Source organism: Bos grunniens, chromosome 22 (assembly GCF_055505025.1).
Source record: "Bos grunniens cultivar Pamir isolate PY7600 chromosome 22, Bosgru_T2T1.0, whole genome shotgun sequence".
NCBI lineage: Eukaryota > Metazoa > Chordata > Mammalia > Artiodactyla > Bovidae > Bos > Bos grunniens.
In genome coordinates, this window is record NC_141186.1 from 31,174,573 (window position 1) to 31,196,182 (window position 21,610).

At 38.6% G+C, this 21,610-nt stretch overlaps 1 protein-coding gene across 34 annotated transcripts in view; it reads right to left on the reverse strand.

The window, feature by feature from the left end:
- The window catches only part of LOC147348250 (uncharacterized), an 888,338-nt gene that overhangs the window by 160,810 nt on the left and 705,918 nt on the right, over positions 1–21,610 (reverse strand). For 2 of the 34 annotated variants that reach the window (XR_015151282.1, XR_015151281.1), the window contains one exon: positions 19,237–20,434. The exons of 30 other annotated variants lie outside the window; for them this stretch is intronic. The gene's annotated coding sequence lies outside the window, so the exon portion shown is untranslated. Of the gene's footprint in view, positions 1–2,436; positions 2,665–19,236; positions 20,435–21,610 lie in introns of those variants that run through there. 2 more of the 34 variants (XM_086366812.1, XM_086366815.1) reach the window with 2 other exon arrangements.

Here is a 21,610-nt window from a genome sequence, read left to right on the forward strand (position 1 = left end):
GACCTAAATTCAACCAGCTACAGACAGTTTCACAGAACTGTAGATCTTTAGCAGATAACACAAGGATGAAAAGACCAGCCAGGAGTCAACAGCCAGCTCATGATACTATTTCTGTGATGAAATTCTGGTTCCTGCTCTCCAGTCCTCTCTTCTTCCCATTTCTAAGCCAAATTCTCTAGTTAGCCATTAATTCTGTGAGTCTTCACCTCAGGTTTCGTTCCCTCTTAGTTAGATTAACAGAACTGCTTTCTGTTGCTTGCAACCGTGTGCTCTAGGTAAAACTTTCAAGATATTTTCCCCAAGCATTACTAATACCTCACAGTTAGAGTATTTTGGAAGACTTCTGAACACATTCTTATCTAATCTTTCTTTGTTTAAAACTCTGAATGTTTATAAGCCTGGAACCCAGGAATCCTCATTTGGTCATATTCATCACACTTATTTTTTGCTGTTTGACTTCTGCTTTAGAGGATGCTGTCCATGCAGGCACAGCCTCGACCACCAGCATCCAGCATGGAATGGCCATGCGTGGTGATGAAAAACATCTCTCCCAGGAAACACACACCCTTCACCACTATTCATGTTAAGTTCCCTTTTTACCTTTTGATAGTTATTTTAATTTCTGGGGAAGGGCCAACCCATTTGGCCAACCCATTTGGGCCAATCCATATTTGGCTAATTTGTCCAACTGCAAATTAGCAAAAGCAGATACTGTTTCACCAAATTTTGAAGACGATTCCTTTACAAGTGCCAGAAACAATGTCATCATGTACACTGGAAAGCTGTTTACCAATTTTGACTTCACCAAATAGGCCCATATTATTACTTGGCTTAGGATATTTTAGAAAGAAACCACTTCCATATGCTATGCTGAATCTCATGATAGATCATTAAAACTCTTAAGGGAGACATTATTTTTCTCTAGAGTTAAGATATACTCAAAATCATGGGCTTCTAAGTGGGGGAAAACTACAGTCAACCAAAGCCACAACAACAGTGTTTAGCAAACGAGCGTGATGTTTACAACAGGACTGAATGTGACAGCTTTCAAAGCATTATGTATATTTCCATGCATCTACATGGCTAGCTCTGACAGCATGTCAGTTATCATTTTTGTAATAACATGGATATAATTTATTAGAATTCAAATATAGGATAAACTGAGCACACGCTTCGGCCTGAAGTACTAATTTGTCTGTTGCTGACAGTTTTGTATGTGTTTTAAGTAGAAATAAAGACATTGTAATTGAATAAATGTTTTCCCCTCGCTAACCATGCCCTCTCAGGGTTAACAGCAAGCCAATGGAATAAAGTAGAATCTTTGCGAAAGAAACCACAAATAAGACAACCATGGGGGAGAGGTGGGTTTCAGCTTTCCTGGTTGCCTGCCATAGAAGTTTGCTCATATGTGATTGATTGCCCTGGTGAGTAATACCAGTTGGCAGACATTAGTAACACTTTGTCTTACTTTTGGTGCAGTTGTTAGCTTTTCTATGTTTAGCGTGTTTTCATATTTTAATAAGAATTCTGAAGCTGTGTATATATATATTCAGCATTAGCCTGAAACTTGACACTTTTGATTCTGGGGTAATTTATAGCTTCATCTGTATTTGACATAACTACAAGATGCTTTCAACATATGGAATTATGCTTGTAAAATTTAACCTTATTACATTCCTTTTCCAGCCCCTGTGCATTTTTTTTTTATACACATTTTACTTTGCATTTTAAACATTTTGATTAGATATTGTTAGTGGGGTTGGCATGGTTTTGTAGGAGACATGGAGGACGGGAGAAAAGCAGGGGGTATGTGGAGTTGTTTTTTGTTTTTTTTGACAATTGACCGGGAGGCTCCATTTCATTTATGAGCCAAGATGGATGAGGTACCAGTCTGAAATCCTTTGTGATGTGGCCAACAACACGAGTACCAGGAATGTTTTCACCCCTGCGCTAAAGTATCAGATGAGGTGCTGGAAACATGCGGGCTCCTCCAGTATTTTGCGTGGTGCACTTGCTCCCTTCTGGGAGCTGGAACACGTCCACCAGGCAAACCATGTGAAAGGCCTGAGCCTTCAACAATGGTGTGATAGAAGTTTAAATAGGCGAGGACCTGTGCCAAGTTTGTGGAGTATTGTTAGGCTGACTTTAGCTGCAACCAATGAGTGGCTTGGCTTGCGTACTTCAAGGCATAAGTTGAAAACGGCTTATGGTTGTTTTGAAAATTTTGGGAGTTTCCAGATACTTAATAGAGCTCCCGCCATCTCCATCAGAAGACAGTTCTAAGAACTATCTAGGAAATGACACAAAAAACCCCCCAAGAAAGAAGGGCCTGAATGGTTTTAATTTGCAATTACAAACTACAACCAAAATTAACTGGATGACAATCCATTCTGTATTTGCTTATTTCAGTTTATTGCAACTGAGAAGTGCATTTTAAATGCTTTATTATGTTCTTTCTATGGAGTTCAGTTAACAGTGCCTTGGGTCCATGAGTAGGGGAAACTTAAAGGTTTTTCTTAAACAAAAGAGAGGAGAGCTTGCTCCTGAAGCAGGTTTCCCAAGGTCACGGCCACCTCTAATTACAATTCTAATGAAACATAAGGAGATCTTCCCAGGAGATCATTACTTGGTAATTTTTCAACAATAGCTATACCATCTTCTTCCCTATTTGGAAAATACAGAAAAATGGCCCATCAGCGTCCCTACCATAGATTTCATTTTCACACTCGGTATTTCTGAATCCCTGATTAGTTCTCTGACAAGCAGCACATTTATATACAGTATGAAATATGAGCGTTATCTATGCCTCAGTCTTAATTTAAAATTTGCATTATACAGTATTTATGTAGACCTTTTCTGCAACCTTTCAAGTACTCAAACAAATGATTCTCCATTAAAAGAGTTGATCTTGAAATATCTGTCTGAACATTGTAAATAGCATGTTATGGATCACGCGTTTATTTAGACAAGTGAAATACAACATCAAAAGCTATCGCTGAAAAACTAGGCCAATGTGGGCATTAAAAATATAACACCACATATCTTGGGCAAGAAAGTTCTCCAGATCCCACGTGTGATGATGGGGAATATTTAGACTCTCCAGCAAAGATTACATGTTTCTTGATTCATCTCACAGCGCAAGTCTACTTCATTTGCAAAGTGATAACCTATTACCATAACTAAACCGCCTATTGCATGGAGGCTCAGAAATAAAATAAAAAGATTAGCCAGTTATCTTATTTACATATATTGAATTGCAGTAATACAGCCCGATCTCTGCCTCTCATTTGATTCTAATTAAAGCGTAGCAGAGAAACTGCAATCCACACAAGAGCTTATTTTAATAGTCAGAGCTGGCAAAGTCCCAATATCACAATGTAGCAATTAACAGCACGGCTGTATTTGCTATTCATGGTTTGATGTAAAAACTTGTTTATTAAGATGGGCTGGAGGCGCTGGTGTGCAATAGACCTGCATGTAATTAGATTCCAATTATTTGTCTGTTTCTGATATTGTAAACTGGCACTTAGCACATCAGTTAAATTGACACACGGCGCTGCATGGTTTACTCGGTAATTAAAACATGTTCTGTTAATTAGATGATGACCACTTTATTTCAGGGCTCTTGTGTTTGGGTTTTCTAGTGTGCTCTGTTTGTATCATGAGCCACCAGACGCTCTTCTAATGAGTCCTTGTTTTGTTTCAATTACCACCTGCTGTTCAAAAGCAAAGCTTGTTTTAACTAAACAAAATTAATGCTTGTCTCTTCCTTTGTAAGAACTTAAATGTTAGACAAATTAATATGCTTATTATCGAAGTGCTAAGCTCTGGTTTTAAAGACTGCTAAGGCAATTAGAAGAAAGTTATAAAATGTTGTAGAGTGTGGCATAAATATTGTTTAGCGTATTAAGAGGCATTACAAACAATGAAATATTTGCTGGGGTTGAAAGGGAGCAGAGAGACTTAGCCTCCCCACCCCCAAATTAAATTAGCTCTTGCAATTTGCACAGGGATATCCAGAAACTAAAGATACTAGTGACTTCCTAAGAGAAGGAACTGAATGAAGTCAGACATGAAAGTATGTGGCACGGCTATAAATAAACCCATGAATGATGTTGGATTGCCCTGAATGGTTTTCAAAACTACATGCCTGCTGCATATTCTTTTACATATGTTGTTTTCATGCTAAACAATCAATGGAGCTGTTTCTTAAAACTTATATAGCAAACCCTATCAGAAAAGCCAGTTCACATTTTCCAGGGTGTTAGGGCCTGTTCTATTACCTATGCCTCTGATTCCAAAGCCACCTCCACACCAGCACTTCTCCCGGGGAACCACCATATCATGGTTCGTCTTTCCAACCTTTCCACAGTCCTTTCCATCCCAGCAGCTCTTGACTGCATACTATGACATCATGACTACTCCTCCTGTCCAGAGTTGACAACTGTGTGATGCAAAGGTGGAAGCAAAGGATGACCACTTAGCTCCTAAAGTATCTTTCTCATCCAGTTTGCAGAACTCTTTAAAGATGCAATAAAGTGATGTCAGGCAAGTAAACCACTGTTTAAGAAGCTACTCTGAACAGATCAGGCATTTTGGAAAGGTGTGCAAAACCATGAGTTTGTTTAAGACCAGGAATAAGACAAGGGTGTTCACTCTCACCACTACTGTTCAACACAGTTTTGGGAATCCAGGCCACTGCAATCAGAGAAGAAGAAGAAGAAAAAAAAAAAAAGGAATCCAAATTGGAAAAGAAGAAGTAAAAAATGTCACTGTTTGCAGATGACACGGTGATATAAGGATGCCATCAGAAAACTACTAGAGCTGATCACTGAATTTATTGAAGTTGCAGGATACAAAATTAATACACAGAGACCTTTTCCATTTCTATACACTAACAATGAAAGATCAGAAAGAGAAATTAAGGGGAAAAAATCCCATTTACCATTGCAACAAAAAGAGTAAAATATCTAGGCGTAAACCTGCCAAAGGAAGCAAAAGGCCTGTGTGCAGGAAACTATAACATATTGATGAAAGAAATCAAAGATGACACAAATAGATGGAGAGATATACCATGTTCTCGGATTGGAAGAATCAATATTGTGAAAATGACTATACTACTCAAAGGTATCTACTGATTCAATGAAGTCTCTATCAAATTATCAATGGCATTCTTTACAGAACTAAAACAGAAAATTTTACAATTTGTATAAAGGCCCCAAATAGCCAAAGCAATCATGAAAAAGAAAAACAGGGCTGGAGGAATCAGGCTCCCTGACTTCAGACTATACCTACAGAGCTACAGTAATCAAGACAATATGGTACTATCACAAAACCAGAAATGCAGACCAATGTAATAGGATAGAGTCTAATAATAAAACCACACACCAAGAACATACAATGGAGAAAAGGCAGCCTCTTCAATAAGTGGTCCTGGGAAAACTAGACAGTCACGTGTTGAAAAATGAAATTAGAACATTCCCTATTACCACATACAAAAATAAACTCAAAATGGATTAAGGACCTGAATGTAAGGCCAGACACTATAAAACTCTTAGAGGAAACACACTCAGAGCACTCTCTGTTGTAAATTACAGCAAGGTCATTTTTTTGACTCACTTCCTAGAGTAATGAAAATAAAAACAAAAATAAACAAATGGAACCTAATTAAACTTAAAACTTTTCACACAGCAAAGGAAATCATAAACAAGATGAAAAGACAAGACGAAAACCTTCAGAATGGGAGAAAATATTTGCAAACAAAGCAACTGACAAAGGATTAAATTTCAAAATAAACAAACAGCTCATGCAGTTCAAAATATCAAAAAGGAAAGCCAAACAACCCAATGAAAAAATGAGTGGAGGACCTAAACAGGCATTTCTCTAAAGAAGACATATGTATGGCCAATGAACACATGGAACGATGTTCAATATGGCTAATTCTTTGAGAAATGCAAATCAAAACTGCAATGAGATATCACCTCCTACTGGTCAGAAAGGCCATCATTAAAAATATCTACCAAGAGTAAACGCTCGAGAGGGTGTAGAGAAAAGGGAACCCTCCTGTACGAGTTGGTGGGAATGTAAATTGATACAGCTGCTATGGAGAACAGTAGAGAGGTTACTTGAAATCTAAAATTACAACTACCATATGACCCAACAATCCCACTCCTGCAAATATACCCAGAGAAAACCGTAATTCAAAAAGACACATGCACCCCAATGTTCACTTCAGCAGTATTAACAACAGTCAGGAGATGGAAGCAACCTAATTGTCCATCAACAGAGGAATGGATAAAGAAGATGTGATAAATATATACAATGGAACATTACTCGGCAATTAAAAAGAACAAAGGTAGGTCATTTGGGGAGACGTAAATGGACTTAGAGACTGTCATACAGAGTGAAGTAAGTCAGAAAGAGAAAAACAAATATTGTAAATATTGATTATTAACACACATATGTGGAATCTAGACAAATTGTATAGATTATCTTATTTGCAAAGCAGAAATAGTCACATGTAGAGAACAAGCTTATGATTATCAAGGAGGGGAGAGAGGGTGGATGAACTGGAACTGACATATATATATATATTACTACATATAAAATACATAACTAATGAGAACCTACTGCATAGCACAGGAACTCAACTCAATGCTCTGTGGTGACCTAAACAAGAAGAAAAGGAAAACAAGACGGCATATGTAGACATATACATATAGCTGATTCACTTTGCTGTATGGTAGAAACTACCACGACATTGTAAAGCAACTATACTAGAATAAAAATTAAAGATAAATTAAACAAACAGAAGAAACCACCAGTTCATTCCCTGCCATTGGCATCAACCAGCCAAGTCAATTGCTAGGGGGTTGTCCCATAGAAGATAGGTAAAAACAAGGTAACTTTAGTTTTGTTCCCGTGTATTCTTTTGTATATCACAATTCAGAGTTATTTAGGGTTCACATCTACATGTTTTATAGTTAATATCTGTCATCTTTAGAAACATGCAAATCTAGAATATAGTATTTACAATGTATTTTCATAGAAAGGTATTTCAGCTCCAAGGCAAATCATATACTCCCGCTGAGAGAATTGGTTTTGTTCTTACAGGTGTATTCTAGAGTTAGAAATATTGTTTATACCAGATATTCAACATGGGACACAAACCTCAGTGTGTGAACATCAGCCCCCAAGACCATGGTCCCATCAATGAAGATGATATGCTTGTGTACAAAAGTTAAACGCTGCACTTCCTCAGAAACATTAATTGAAAAAAATTCACATTAGCTGATTTCTGTACCTTAGGGGTACATTTCCAGAGCAATGGGCGGCAAGTGAGCTGCAAGACTTCTATTGAGATTAATGGCATGTGCAGAGCTAAATCACTGAGCGCTGCTTGGCAAACCTACTCCTCAATGCTGCAGTTGCCTTAAATTAATATTTTACAAAGACCTAAAGTAATTAGACTGTGTCTTACTAAATGCCCCATTTACTCATTAGATATTTCAAAATGCATCTTTTGCTGCAGGCCCATGGGGGCACATTAACTACTCTAAAATATATAAATGACTTCATTGGGACCTTTTAAAAAAATACTGGTTTAGGGGAGGGGCATGGGCTCCTCACTGGTGACCAATTAACACCGGCCCGTTAAGGTACACACTGGTGGGACTCAAGGGACATGATCTGATCATGGCTACCCAGATCCAGGAAGCAATGAGTTATTTTTCAACCATGTCTCATGCATACATTTTAAATGTGAGCCCTAATTGACGCTGTTTCTGGCTTCCCAGGGTCTATTCCCTTCAGCCTAATATACTTTTGGGGCTCTTCTCTTTGCCAATGTACACTTAGGGAAGCTGATTCCACTCCCGGTTCTGTAGTGAGAAGGCCGGGTACGCACCCTTTTTGGCTGCAGGGCATCTTAACCAGGATGGTCCAATCTTGGAAACCAAGGATGTTTATTTAATAGTTGAAGAATATTTTCTTTTCTGCTGGATGGGGGTTTGAAGGGAAATAGCCCCAGGAGCTGCTGGCCAACATCTTTCACTACATCTTTTGAGCAGAGGGCCAACCCAGAGGAAGCAGAGACAATAGACAGAGGTTTATCAAATCACAAGACCTGTATCAAGCCCTGTTTGAAGTCAGTGCTACCCCTAGATTTACGGGGACCATTATCTCCCCCACTACCTTCACCACCATTGTTTTTGTTTTGTTTTGGCAGCTAAGCCAGTGAAGGGTGATTTTTGCCCTTTGCATGTAGAAAAATCCCTAATTGATACAACCCGACATTTCTCATCATACCATCAGGTTATTTCACCCATTTGAGTCATGAATCTCAAGAGAAGAATTCCTAAGAGCAGATTCTTTAAGGGCTCCAGAATATATTTCAGAAGATTCATCAATTCCCTTAAATCATAAATCATAAGCAACATTTTGTGCTATGTACATTTTTCTGGGGGAGTCAAAATGATTGTCAAAATGTTCCCATCTCAACTCTACTCAGTGCTCTCTAATGACCTATATGGGAATAGACTCTAAAAAAGAGTGAATATGTGTGTGTAACTGATTCACTTTGCTGTACAGCAGAAACCAATGCAACATAAAATCAACTCTACTCCAATAAAAATTAATCTAAAAAATGTTCCTATCTCAAGAAAGCTTAAGAATCCCTGTGTATGGTAGCAAAAGTTCTGGAAAGTTAGCAAGGAGAGGCACCATTGACATGAAGCAAGATTTTGTATGAAAGTGTCAACTTTGCCCTCCAAAATTCAAGAGAATACATAGGGGTTCCCTGAAAAAACCTGCATAGCTGAAGGCGAGTGCTTTCTAGAAATTGGAATTGGTAATTCTGGGGGATAAAAGATGCAAATTGGGGTTGCACATGAATGAAAAAAGCAGTGGTTTTTTTTTTTTTTTTTAAAGCCTTAATGACTGGCTTGTTTCAGAGTTTACTGTGTCTATGTATGCGTGATGTATAGAGAATATATTACATATATGTGTGTGCATGCATGCTAAGTTACTTCAGTCATGTCCGAGTCATTGTGACCCTATGGACTACAGCCCATGAAGCTCCTCTGTCCGTGGGGTTCTCCAGGCAAGAATACTGGAGCAGATTGCTATGCCCTCCTCCAGGGGATCTTCCCAACAGGGACTGAACCAAGGGATCATCCCAACCTAGGGACTGAACCATGTTGCTTATGCCTCCTGCATTGTCAAGAGGGTGCTTTACCACTAGCACAGCCTGCCACCTGGGAAGCCCATTTCTTACACAAGGCGACACCAAAAGGTCTACAGTGAGAAAGAGAAACAGTGCAATTGTACCTGTTGCACTTGAAGGAATGTACAGTCTCAACTTCTCAATGCACTTAGAAAGGGGCTTGCCCCTAGGTTCTGTACTCAGAGAATAAAACTACAGCAAGACCCGAAATGGTTATAATGCCACAGATCTGCAAGATAACTCTACTACATCATTTCCCCATCTTCTCTGAGGTGTTCATCAATATCTGTTTCATCTGATGTAAGTGAAAGTAGGTCCCTGCTACTCACTGATGATAGTACAAGAAAAGCAGAGATAAACTAAACAAAAACAAAAGAAAACCAACCCTGTTAAACTTACCATCACATACACTTTGAAATTTTGCCTATTGATTGTGTTAGAAGATCGAAAGCCTGGGCTCTGGAGCCAGATAGTGAACTCAAATTCTGACTACCAATTTCTAGCCATGAGACTTTGAACACGTGACTTTACATGTCTGCAACTTTGCTCATCATCTGAAAATGATAGGCTCAATTATATGGAGTGTCTTGACATTACATTCATCTATATTTAGAAGACAGGCAGTGGCAGTTCTGTGTGGTTTAGACCCATACCTCTACTGTATTAATTTCCTAAGGCTGCTATAACAAAGTACCAAAAGCTGGGTAGCTTAAAACAGCAGGAATTCTATTCTCTCACAGTGCTGGAGACTTGAAGTTCAAAATCAAAGTGTCTGCAGGGCCATGAGCCCTCTGACGGCCCTACAGAAGAACCCTTCCTTGCCTCTTCTTAGCTTCTAATGGTTATGGTTCCTTGGCATTTCTTGGCTTGTAGCAGCATCACTTCACTCTCTGTCTCTATCTCCACATAGCTGTGTGTATTTCTGTGTCTGAGTTGCTGTGTTTCTTTGTATATGGCGATCACTCTCATCCAGTATGACTTCATCTTGGTTACATTTGCAGAGATGCCATTTTCAAATACGGTCACATTTACAAGGACTGGGGGTTAGGACCTAAACATATCTTTTCAGGGGATATAATTGAACCTACCACACTACCATATTAATCCTTTAACAAAGATTAAAGAAATTGATGAATGTAAAGTGTTTTGAGTGGTGCTTGGAACATAGTAAGTACTCAGTAAAACTCAACTATTGTTGTTTTAATTATTTCATCCTATCATTTGACAAAGCTCTGCCTCTCTTACACCCTGGATACCTCCCTAGCTACCCCAGAATCAAGCACGCTCCTTTTATTTCCTCTTTTCTCCAGGCAATTCCTTAAGTACTCAGAGTGACCCAACTGTATAATCCCTCCTCATAAAGATTTTAAATAGACGGGGCCACAGAATTCTTTCTTCAAAGGAAACGTTTTTAGAAGACCAATGAAGAAAGTGGGAACCCATATCACTGTTGTTCTACAGCCTTCCGCCAGTGGCCCTTGAGATATTTCTCTGGAGAATACAAGGGTCAGAAAACTCTCTCTCAGAGTTTGATGGACATGTGCACACTGTTATATTTAAAGTGGATAACCAACAAGGACCTACTGTGTAGCACATAGAACCCTGCTCAATGTTATATGGTAGCCTGGATGTGAAGAGCGTTTGAGGGAGAGTGGATACATACATATGTATGACTGAGTCCCTTCACTGTGTGTCTGAAACTATCACAAACTTGTTAATCAGGTATATACCACCTAAACAAATTAAAAGTAAAAAAAAAACCAAAAAACACAAAACTACCCCATCAGTCATAAACAAGCTAATTTCAAGCACATGGGAAGAGGTGGTCTTCAGACCTTTCCCCCAACTCCCTTTTAGCATCCTCTCCTCTCTCCTGGGTAATATGCCCCCACCTGGCCAAGGAAGCGGACTTTGTCACTCGGGACAGAATCTAGGATATGGATTGTGCCATGTTCTCTTGTGTTATTCATACTACTGGTTCTGTAACAAGGTCAGGTTTATTACCGGACTTTTACATGCTGGACTTAGCTTGGGGTTTCTATCTACAAGAGAAAGATTTCCAACATCTAGTAATAGCTGTGCAGAGAGGGGTGGCCTTCCTCTCTCTTTGGGACGGAGTTATATGCTTTTGTGCCCCTTTATCAAAAGTCTGCATGTAGGCACTCTCTTTGTCCATTCAAGCTCTGCAACAAAGTATCACAGACTGGAAGCCTATACAGAACAGAAATTTATCTATTTTAGTTCTAGAGTTTCTGAAGTTTAATATCAAGGTGCTGGCAAGGTCATGCTCTGGTGAAGGGCCTCCTCCTGCTTCCTAGTTGACACCTTCTTCTTGTTTGCTCACAGGGTGGAAGCCTGGAAAGAGCTCTGTGAGATCCCTTTTATATGAACACTAATCCCATTCATGAGCGCTCCACTCTTGTGACCTAAGCATCTCCAGAAGGCCTCCCGCCCCCAGTACTCTCTCAATGGGCATTAGGATATCTCAACATATCAAGTCTGCAACATTCAAACATAGCAGGCCCTCAAGAAGAAGGCCAGCTAGCATAACAATGGCAAAGTCTTTCTCGTTTGGCTCTTGTCCCTTGTGTATAAATCTCCTGTGGGAATCTTTGGGGAGGAGAGATAATTGCCAGGGCTGAGTTGGAACAGTCCTGTGCAGACAAGCCAAAGGTTATCAACTCTTTAAAGATTCCTTCCACCCTTCTCTTCTAAATGAATCTGGGTTTCACCTGGGGATTTGACCTTGTCCGTAGGCAGCTCTTGGGTAGGAAGCTCCTTTTCCAGAATCTTGAGTACCTTGTACCCATGGTGAGTTTAAGCTGCTGTTAGGACTCACTGTTTATTACACATTCTGACTTGTCAACTCATTCAGAAAGAGCCATCATATTATGTTCTTTCCTCCTCCTCTGCACAGGTCTCATCTTTATTCTCATACCCATTCGTATTCTCACCCCCAAATTCCTCCTCACTGCTAAGTTAGACAATATGAGTTATAGCTCTGTCTCACTCCTACTTTTTCTAGCCATGTGCTCAGGGATAGCTTCTCCAAACCAGAGTAGTCACAAGCTAAATACTGATGTGTATTTGTCAGGGATTTCCAGAGAAACAGAACCAGTAGCATGTGTATATTTATAGAAAGAAATCATTACAAGGAACTGGCTCATGTAATTATTGAGGCTGAGACACCCAGAGATCTGTTATTGGCAAGCTGGAGACCCCAGATTCTAAACTGCGTCCAAAGGCCTGAGGACTGAGAGAGCCAATGGAAGTCCGAGTCCAAAAGCCAGCAGCAGGCTCAAGCTCCAAGAAGAGCAGTTGCTTTAGGATGAGTCTGCAATCAGCAAAAGACTGATGTTCCAGCTCAAGGCAGGTCAGCTCAAGAAGGAATTCTTTCTTACTTTTGTGAGGTCAGTGTTGTTTTTTTTTTTCCTATTCAGGCTTTCGACTGATTTAACAAGGGCCACTCATATTAAGGCGGGCAATCCATTTTATTCAGTCTCTTACTGATTTAAATGTTAGTTTCATCCAAAATACCCTCACAGGTATACTGAGAATAATGCTTGACCAAGTATCTGGACACTCTGTGGCTCAGTCAAGTTGACATGTAAAGTGAATGACCACTAAGATCGTTCTCTCCTCTGAGAGAATTTCTGCAGACAGCTCTACATTTATTTTTTCTTGTCACTCTCCTTAAATTATTTTAGCAGTTTTCTACTTGGTTCCCCATTACCAACTGCTTTTCACTAGTTCATTCTCCGTATAACTGGCAGACTAAATTTTCTTGAAAAGCTAACCAGGGACTTGCCTGGTGCTCCAGGGCTTAGGTTCTGTGTTCCAAATGCAGGAAGCACATGCAGAGTTCCTAGGTCAGGGCCCTGGATCCTGAAAGCCACAACTAAGAGTTTGTATGCTGCAACCGAAGGTCCCACACGCTGCAGCCAAGAGTGCACGTACAGCCAAATAGAGAAAATTGATCTAAAAAAAACGCTTACCAAGTCCCACCTCTTTCTTGCCTACTTCAACCTACTCCTTGCAATAAAAAATTCAGAATTCTTAGTTTGACACTCGAATTCATCCCCAAATTAGCCCACTATACTTTTTTAAAACTGTGTGTTCCATTAATCCTGCCCTCTTGCCATATTGAATCTACGATATTCTTCCTTAGTAGCCCTTCTGGTACTTTACTTTCAAAGTCCATTTCCATTCACTTGTATTACTCTTTTCCTCTTGCTCACCCACACATTTGTCCTAAACTGCTCATCCTATTTGCCGTGCATATAAAACATGACATGTTCTCTATATCATTATAATACCACTTTTAATTTTTAGTCCATTTGTTTATGTCTTCCTACCACCAGCTCAACATTTCTGAAAATATGTACCTGACAATGGTACAGCCTGAAAAATCACTTTTAAAGGATTTCCTATTTAAAACTGCAAAATGTATATTATATTCCCTTGTAAGAATTTTGTAATATATATATGCTACAAATTCTAAGAAATTATTCAGGAAAGAAGACTATTTAGCTTAGTCTGATTTAATATTTGATTGCTTTATCCTCATGTGATTTATTTTGCATTTATACTGGCTGGGTTTTATTGAGCTTCTTGGATCTATGCAATAAAATTTTTCACTTCATTTGGAAAAAATTTCAACATCATTTCTTCACAATTTTTTTGCCCTAATCTCTGTTTTCCTTTCAGGACTTTGGTATATTCCCATATTTCATTGATGCTATCTACATGTATTTAATTTTTTCAGTCCCTTCCCATCCATAGTTTCAGTTTGAATACTTTCTACTGACTGGTCTTTCTTTATTTCTTCTGTGGTTTTAATTTGCTACCAAGCCTCTTCTATGAACTTTAATAATAAGAGACATTCTAGGTTTTTGGTGCTAGAATTTTCATTTGGTTCTCTAGAAAGTTTCCACTTTCTTGCCAGAAACATCCTTCTTATATCCACCTTTCATATAAATCATTGCATGTATTTACAAGACTTATTTAAAGTCTTTGCTATTTTCAATAACTGGGTCATCCATTGACCTACTTCTATTGACTATGTTTTCCTTTGATTATATATCACATTGTCTTACTTTTCATGTCTCATAATTTAAATTTTCTTACCTGATGTATAAAATGCAAAGTCTGAAAGATGAAAAGTATTGAGAACAAAGCTGTGGTTGTTCTCCTTCCCTCCTTACAGAGACTGAAAGTGGAATGTCCATTCTCCTAACCAAGCGTGAAGATTCAAGAGACTTGCTTGCAGAAATGGTGCGTGTGTTCAGGAAAGAAGACTGGGAGTCCATTCCCTGGTTAGACATTAGCTTGTACCTGATCTTTGTAGATCTGTCTTTCTGCCTTTTTAAGTGTGAGAAAATGAACAGGAAAACAACAACAAAGTGAAGAGAGGACAGCAGGGAACCGATGTATACGGCTACATGCAATGCAATAAGAACATGTGTTTTGTGGGGCCAGGTGGACAAACCAGGCTTATATTGTCTTGTCATGGCATCCTTCCCAACCCCCAGGATTACTTGCCAAGAGGCTGGGGGTAGGGACTTAGGGTGGAAATTGGGATGGGTTGAGACTGAGGCATCAAAAGAGCTTAGGCCACACTGGGGAACTCTCAGTGAGGAGAACTCCTACAGGCTTTCTAGAGAACTTGTACAAGGGTGTCACTGATCCTTAAAAGATAGGACAGGACACCAGGATAAGACACACTGGAAAGCAATGACTACCACTTCCTGACTGGAGTACCCCGTCAGAGTTAGGAACACTTAATAAATGAGTTATTTTTAAGCTTCTGTCTCCTATGATGAGTCAGGGCCATGTTTGTCTTGCCTGCTGCCTAGTTCAGTGCCTTGCACAGAGTGGGTGCTCAGTGTTTCAAAAATATATCTTAAATAATGAACAAATTAAGTGGCATGTTCCCACTTCTCCCTATATCCTCTCTTCACTTTATTTTTATCCCCAGCACTCATCATTTCTGATACATTATGTTTATTTATGCACTTGGCAACTGCTTATCTTACCCACAGAATGTAAGCTCTGTGAAGATGGACGGTTCACTTCACTATGAAGTGAACTGCTTCATTCACTGTATGTCCATAGGCCCTAGAAGAGTGAATCATATCTAGTATGTGCTCAAAAGATTGTTTTTTTGGAATGACTAGTTTGTCGTATGAACATTCAGAACACAGATAATGGGGTAGGATAGCTACAAAGATACTGTCATGGCAAACATATTATGTATATTTTGGTAGCACAAATAAGGTCAAGGCAGGAGAGAATTTTTATGCTAAAATAGATTTTGAAAACCAACTGTAAATCTAAAACAAAGGACCTTTCTATATTAAAAAAAAATCCTTAAGTTTCAACATGCATCTTTCAATAGTCAGTTTTGTTCAATCTTCTAAAAACTGTAATATTTTAATACTACATAAAGTATAGTATGCCAAGGATAAATAAACAATTTCTGATTGATAGGATTATAAGCCAAGAGGATAGCTGAAGAATAAATATTTTAAAAACCAGTTGAAAAGACATGTGAATACTGGATAACATGAAACTTCATACAGAAATTACTGAATATACCTAAGGAGACATAATATTAGGTTTGGAGAGAAAACTTGAAAAAAAAAAAAGGTATAAATGCAAAATTAAACAATCATACTGAAACTAGAGAACTGTTTTAATCTAATAATGTACTTGTGATCCATATTTTGCTTAGTATATTTCTTGACTTATAGCCCTTTCTCTACCTTGCTAGTAGAAAAGGTACCAACCATAAGCCAGGTGAGTGAGGAATCACGGGTCCCAAGCCAAGTGAGTAGTTTGAGACTGTCAGGATGATCTAGTGTTAAAGTATTTGTAAAGTGAGCTTTGGCTGACCTCTATCAGGGTCACTGTCAGTCATATCACGGACAATGAACCTAGTCTATGAATGTCTGTCTGCTAGAGAGGAAAAAGACAGATGTTAGGATTTTGCTTTATGAGCTTGGCCTTTATGTAAAAAACATCTCCTCTATAAGCAATCTACAGTGTGGTAAACCCATGAGCTGCCTCTTTGCTTCCCTTTAGCATCATCTGATTAAGCTTCAACCATCCTGATGGTCAAAAGGCAAGATCAAGGCAAAAGCACAGTTTTAACACTGTGTTTCTTTTACTCAAAGATAGTGGGTGAGTAGAGGAAACATTTTTGAGATTTCACTTGACATTCCTTAGCTGATTAGTGATAAACCTTAAGCCAATGCTGGGATTTCAGGAACACCTATATTAATAACCACACTTTCTAAAAACATGCAGTCTGACGTCAGAAAGGTGTTGTTTCACCACGCAGGAAATTAACCAGAAAAAGAATCTGCAAGTGGCAATTTCTACAGTAATAGACTTTGATGAATATTTTTACCAAATGTTCTGCTGATGCCTGACATCGTAATGAATTATGCCAGATTATATCAATCATGTCATGTCACTTAGAAAACAACCAACCCTCAAACCTCAATGTGTCTGGTAAAGATGGAGTTGTAATGGGCCACAGTTAGGAGGAATCCATTTTTAGAAATAAAAATACATTGTAAATACTTAATATGTAGTAGCCAATTAACAAATTAAGAAAGGCTTTAAAATTCTCTCTGAAACGCAAAGTTTCACAGTAAATTTATAAAAATAAGATACATATTAAGGAAAAAAGGATCAGCCAGACATAAATATTTTAAATCATATACACTACCAATCCACAAATTCAGATTAATTGGGACCATTCTCAAAAGATGGTTCAATTCTCTCCAACTTGAACACAATTCTTAGCTTTCTAACCAAGAGGGCCCTGCAGGAACAGTTCCACGTAGAAGCCAGAGGTCACCAAAGAAGGATTACTTGTGTTAGGATACAGCTGAGGATGGGGAAGATGAGATTTTCCTGAAAGGTTCTGTACTATATCATCTGCGAAGTTCCCAGGGAAGGTCTGTGTGTGTCTGACTCACTTAAGTAGTATTTCTGCAGGATGTCAATGCTTTCAGAATCAAAAGTGTTTCCTTCTAAGTCCTTACCTCAATTGTTATTTAACTATATATCCTCTTTTCACGTTCCTTATAGAAACAGAATAGCATCTACTACAGTATATACTTTTGAGTTACAAAAATTACATCTTTTTTTCTTTCTCTAAAAGTATTATTTTCAAGTTGCTTTATCCCAAGAAATCTGTCTTTGAGTAAAATGTTAATATAAAGTAGAGCAAAACTACTCAGGTTGAAGGGGTCTGGGTGGCCCTCAAATTCTTCATACAGGAAATATTAGTTGACCTAGTCAAGTCTACAAGGAACACGTAAAATGCAGTATAACAGCTACTGTTTCATCTACCTTTGCATACTCAGAACCCATTTCTAACATTATTAATTTTTGTTATTCTTTCCTGCCATCACTAAATTTTTATAAAACTGAAAAATCTTGAAAATATCATGCTGAAATTCTGGTGCAAGAAAATGAATTCCACGGATGAATAATCTGGTTAAGTTTAACATGACTGGTCTCCTCTTTATATTACAAGTATATTTCATAATACCATTGAGAAATAAATCTCTCCATTAGTATTTCTTTGTTTCCAAAATATATGATTAGTTGAAAACTTTTGGAAGTTTATGAAACATTTTTTAAAAATGCTCTTCAAACTCTAAGCTGATATATCAAATTCTTGGATTTAATATATGCATTCCAACCATTCTAAACCATGCAGGAGGGAGTATAAAAGAGAGAAAAGCTACCTACGGTGTGTTAATCTGATATACAAAGAACGTAGTCTGCACATAGAGGGGTGTATTGTACAGTGGGATCCAACATGAGATCTATAGTCAGTCTGCCTAGAGTCCCAATTCTCACTCACTAGCAGTAGAACTTTCGTAAACTATTTTACTTCCAAAGCCTATATATTTTTTTTATCTGTAAAATGAGAGTATCAATAGTGCCTACCAGTTGGAGTTATTGTGAGGAGATGACACAGCACACATAAGACATTTGACATGGAGACCTCCCTCTCAGCAAATACTCACATACCATCTATATTACATACTTGGTTTGGGAAAACAATTGTCTATTGTAATTTTTGCATGCCGCTTTACATTTTTTAAAGGTTGAACAATATTATGAAATATTTCTTCTAACCTTTCTTAATGTGAAAACATCAGTCGTAACTATAGACTTTTATGACGGGGTCCAGTACTCTACCACGGAGGATTAATATTCTCATTTACAATTGGTAGCAATACAGGCAGAGAGGCAACTCAGTGTGATTGCAAGTCATAGTTAGAAAATGTCTGGTTCTTCATACCTCTCCTTTTAACTACTAGAAAATGTTTACTTTGCGAAAGAGTTCTCCCTTGTTATTGGATCTCTTGCAGCTTTGACCTTTGGGCATTAGCCAGTGTATATATGGATCTTCTTCAAATGACTGGCATAAGATTTTGGTTGAAATGAAGTTGGAGAGACAGAAACCCTTCACGGTGAATTGTGGCCTGGGGCACTTGTAAAGCTTCTCAAACAGCACCACACACAATTTACCACCTGTTCTCATTTGCCTGCTTCATGAAAACCGGTGGTATGCGGGGTGGGTGGGGGTGGCTGTGGAAGGGTGATTTACACAGAGCTCCTTCCTCTACCCGAGCTCTGCAGCATGTGAGAGCAAGTCACATGGGAAGGACAGAGAACATGGACTGCTTGGATGACGGTTGACCATCGTCAAGGAAACTGCTCCCTTGGCAACTGTGGTCAGTACATCTGTCTAGTTGCATTTCTAAGACTCACATAGCCACTACTGTGGAAAATATGTTTTAAAACCCAAACACATATGAAAAAAGCAAAAAATAATGGAGCTGATAGGGAGTTCTTTGCTTTATGGCAAATAGTTTGGACGGAGTGACAGTGGTGTTCAGCAGAACACATTTAGGAGTGTTAACTCATAAATGGAAAACGAAATGTCCCCAGTCTAAGCTAGCCCATAAAACAAAACAAATCTAAACCAGATAATCATTGGGTTTATTATTCACAACACACATGGGTTTAAGATGTCACAAAAGTGTCTGTAGGGAGCTTATTTGAAACACTGAGCACTCCCAAGTACAGTTAAACTGAAGTTTATATAACTTTGTCTTAAAGAGAGATATGGGCAAGAGAGAGGGAGACAAAGTCAAAAATTCTTTTGGAGAGAGCAGAGAATGTTAAGACTAGAAAAATTAAGAAAATCAATTCTGTAGTATAAATCTAAGATGGTAAAAAATATGACTTCATTTTAAAACACTTGATTTATTCACAGAACTTCAGGAATACAATAATGCAATATGTGAAAAACGCTTACAAAGAATTTCCATTGGCTTTGAGAGGTTACAGGCAGTGAGATTCTGAACCTAAAAATAAAAAATAGAGGCTCCTTCAGTCAGTTCAGTTCAGTCACTCAGCTGTGTACAACTCTTTGCGACCCCATGGACTGCAGCCTGCCAGGCCTCCCTGTCCATCACCAACTCCCGGAGTCCACCCAAACTCATGGCCATCGAGTCGGTGATGCCATCCAGCCATCTCATCCTCTGTCGTCCCCCTCTCCTCCTGCCCCCAATCCCTCCCAGCATCAGAGTCTTTTCCAATGACTCAACTCTTTGCATGAGGTGGCCAAAGTATTGGAGTTTCAGCCTCAGCATCAGTCCTTCCAATGAACATCCAGGACTGGTCTCCTTTAGGATGGACTGGTTGTATCTCTTTGCAGTCCAAGGGACTCTCAAGAGTCTTCTCCAACACCACAGTTCAAAAGCATCAATTCTTCGCTGCTCAGCTTTCTTTACAGTCCAACTCTCACTTTCATACATGACCACTGGGAAAACCACAGCCTTGACTAGATGGACCTTTGTTGGCAAAGTAATATCTCTGCTTTTGAATATGCTATCTAGGTTGGTCATAACTTTCCTTCCAAGGAGTAAGTGTCTTTTAATTTCACGGCTGCAGTCACCATCTTCAGTAATTTGGGAGTCCCCCAAAATAAAGTCTGACACTGTTTCCACTGTTTCCCCATCTATTTGCCATGAAGTGATGGGAACAGATGCCATGATCTTCGTTTTCTGAATGTTGAGCTTTAAGCCAACTTTTTCACTCTCCTCTTTCACTTTTATCAAGAGGGTTTTTAGTTCCTCTTCACTTTCTGCCATAAGGGTGGTGTCATCTGCATATCTGAGGTTATTGCAAATAAAAAGTAAAAATAGAGTTACCGTATGATCCAACAATCCCACTCCTGGGCATATATCTGGAGAAAACCCTAGTTCAAAAAGATGCATGCACCCCAACGTTCATTGCAACACTATTTACAATAGACAAGACATGGAAGCAACCTAAATGCCCATTGACCAATGAATGGGTAAAGAAGATGTGGTACGTATATACAATGGAATACTATTCAGCCGTAAAAAACAACAAAATAATGCCATTTGCAGCAACATGTAAGGACCTAGAAATGGACATACTGAGTGAAATACGTCAGACAGAGAAAGACAAATATTATGTAATACTGCTTATATGAGAAATCTAAGAAAGGGTACAAATGAAATTATCTACAAAGCAGAAATAAAGTTACACCTGGGCTTCCCAGGTATTGCTAGTGGTAAAGAACCTGCCTGCCAAGGCAGGAGACACAAGAGACACAGGTTTGATCACTGGGTTGGGAAGATCCCCTGGAGGAGGGCATGGCAACCCATTCCAGTATTCTTGCTTGGAGAATCGCATGGACAGAGAAGCCTGGCTGGCTACATTCCATGGGGTCTCAAAGAAGGAGACATGACTGAAGCGATTTAGCACTTACAGTACACACGTGGTTACCAAGGGGTAAGGAAGCGAGTGATAAATCGGGAGCTTGGGACTGGCATATACATACTACTATATACAAAACAGATAACTAAGAAGGACCCACTATATAGCACAGGGAACTCTGCAACTCTACTCAATACTCTGTAAGGGCCTATATGGAAAAAGAAGCTAAGAAAGAGTGGATATATGTATGTGTATAATTGATGCACTTTTCTGTACCCCTGAAACTGACACGACATTGTAAATCAACTATACTTCATAAAATTTTTTTTAAAAATATATAAATCTGAGGGGGAAAAAAGAGAATCCAAAAAAACATTTGAGTAAGAATAGAAACAAAGATTTTAATACAAATTACCTATATAAATTTTGCAGAAAGTTTACTGTTTCTATGAAAATAAGTTTTAATTATAATTGTGAATTTTAATAATTATGAGTTATATAATAACTTCATTATAATAATTATGAATTAGAATTAACAGTGAATAAGAGCTTTATAAAAAACTTAATTTGAAGAGTTTATGCCATGAAGGATGGGTATAAATT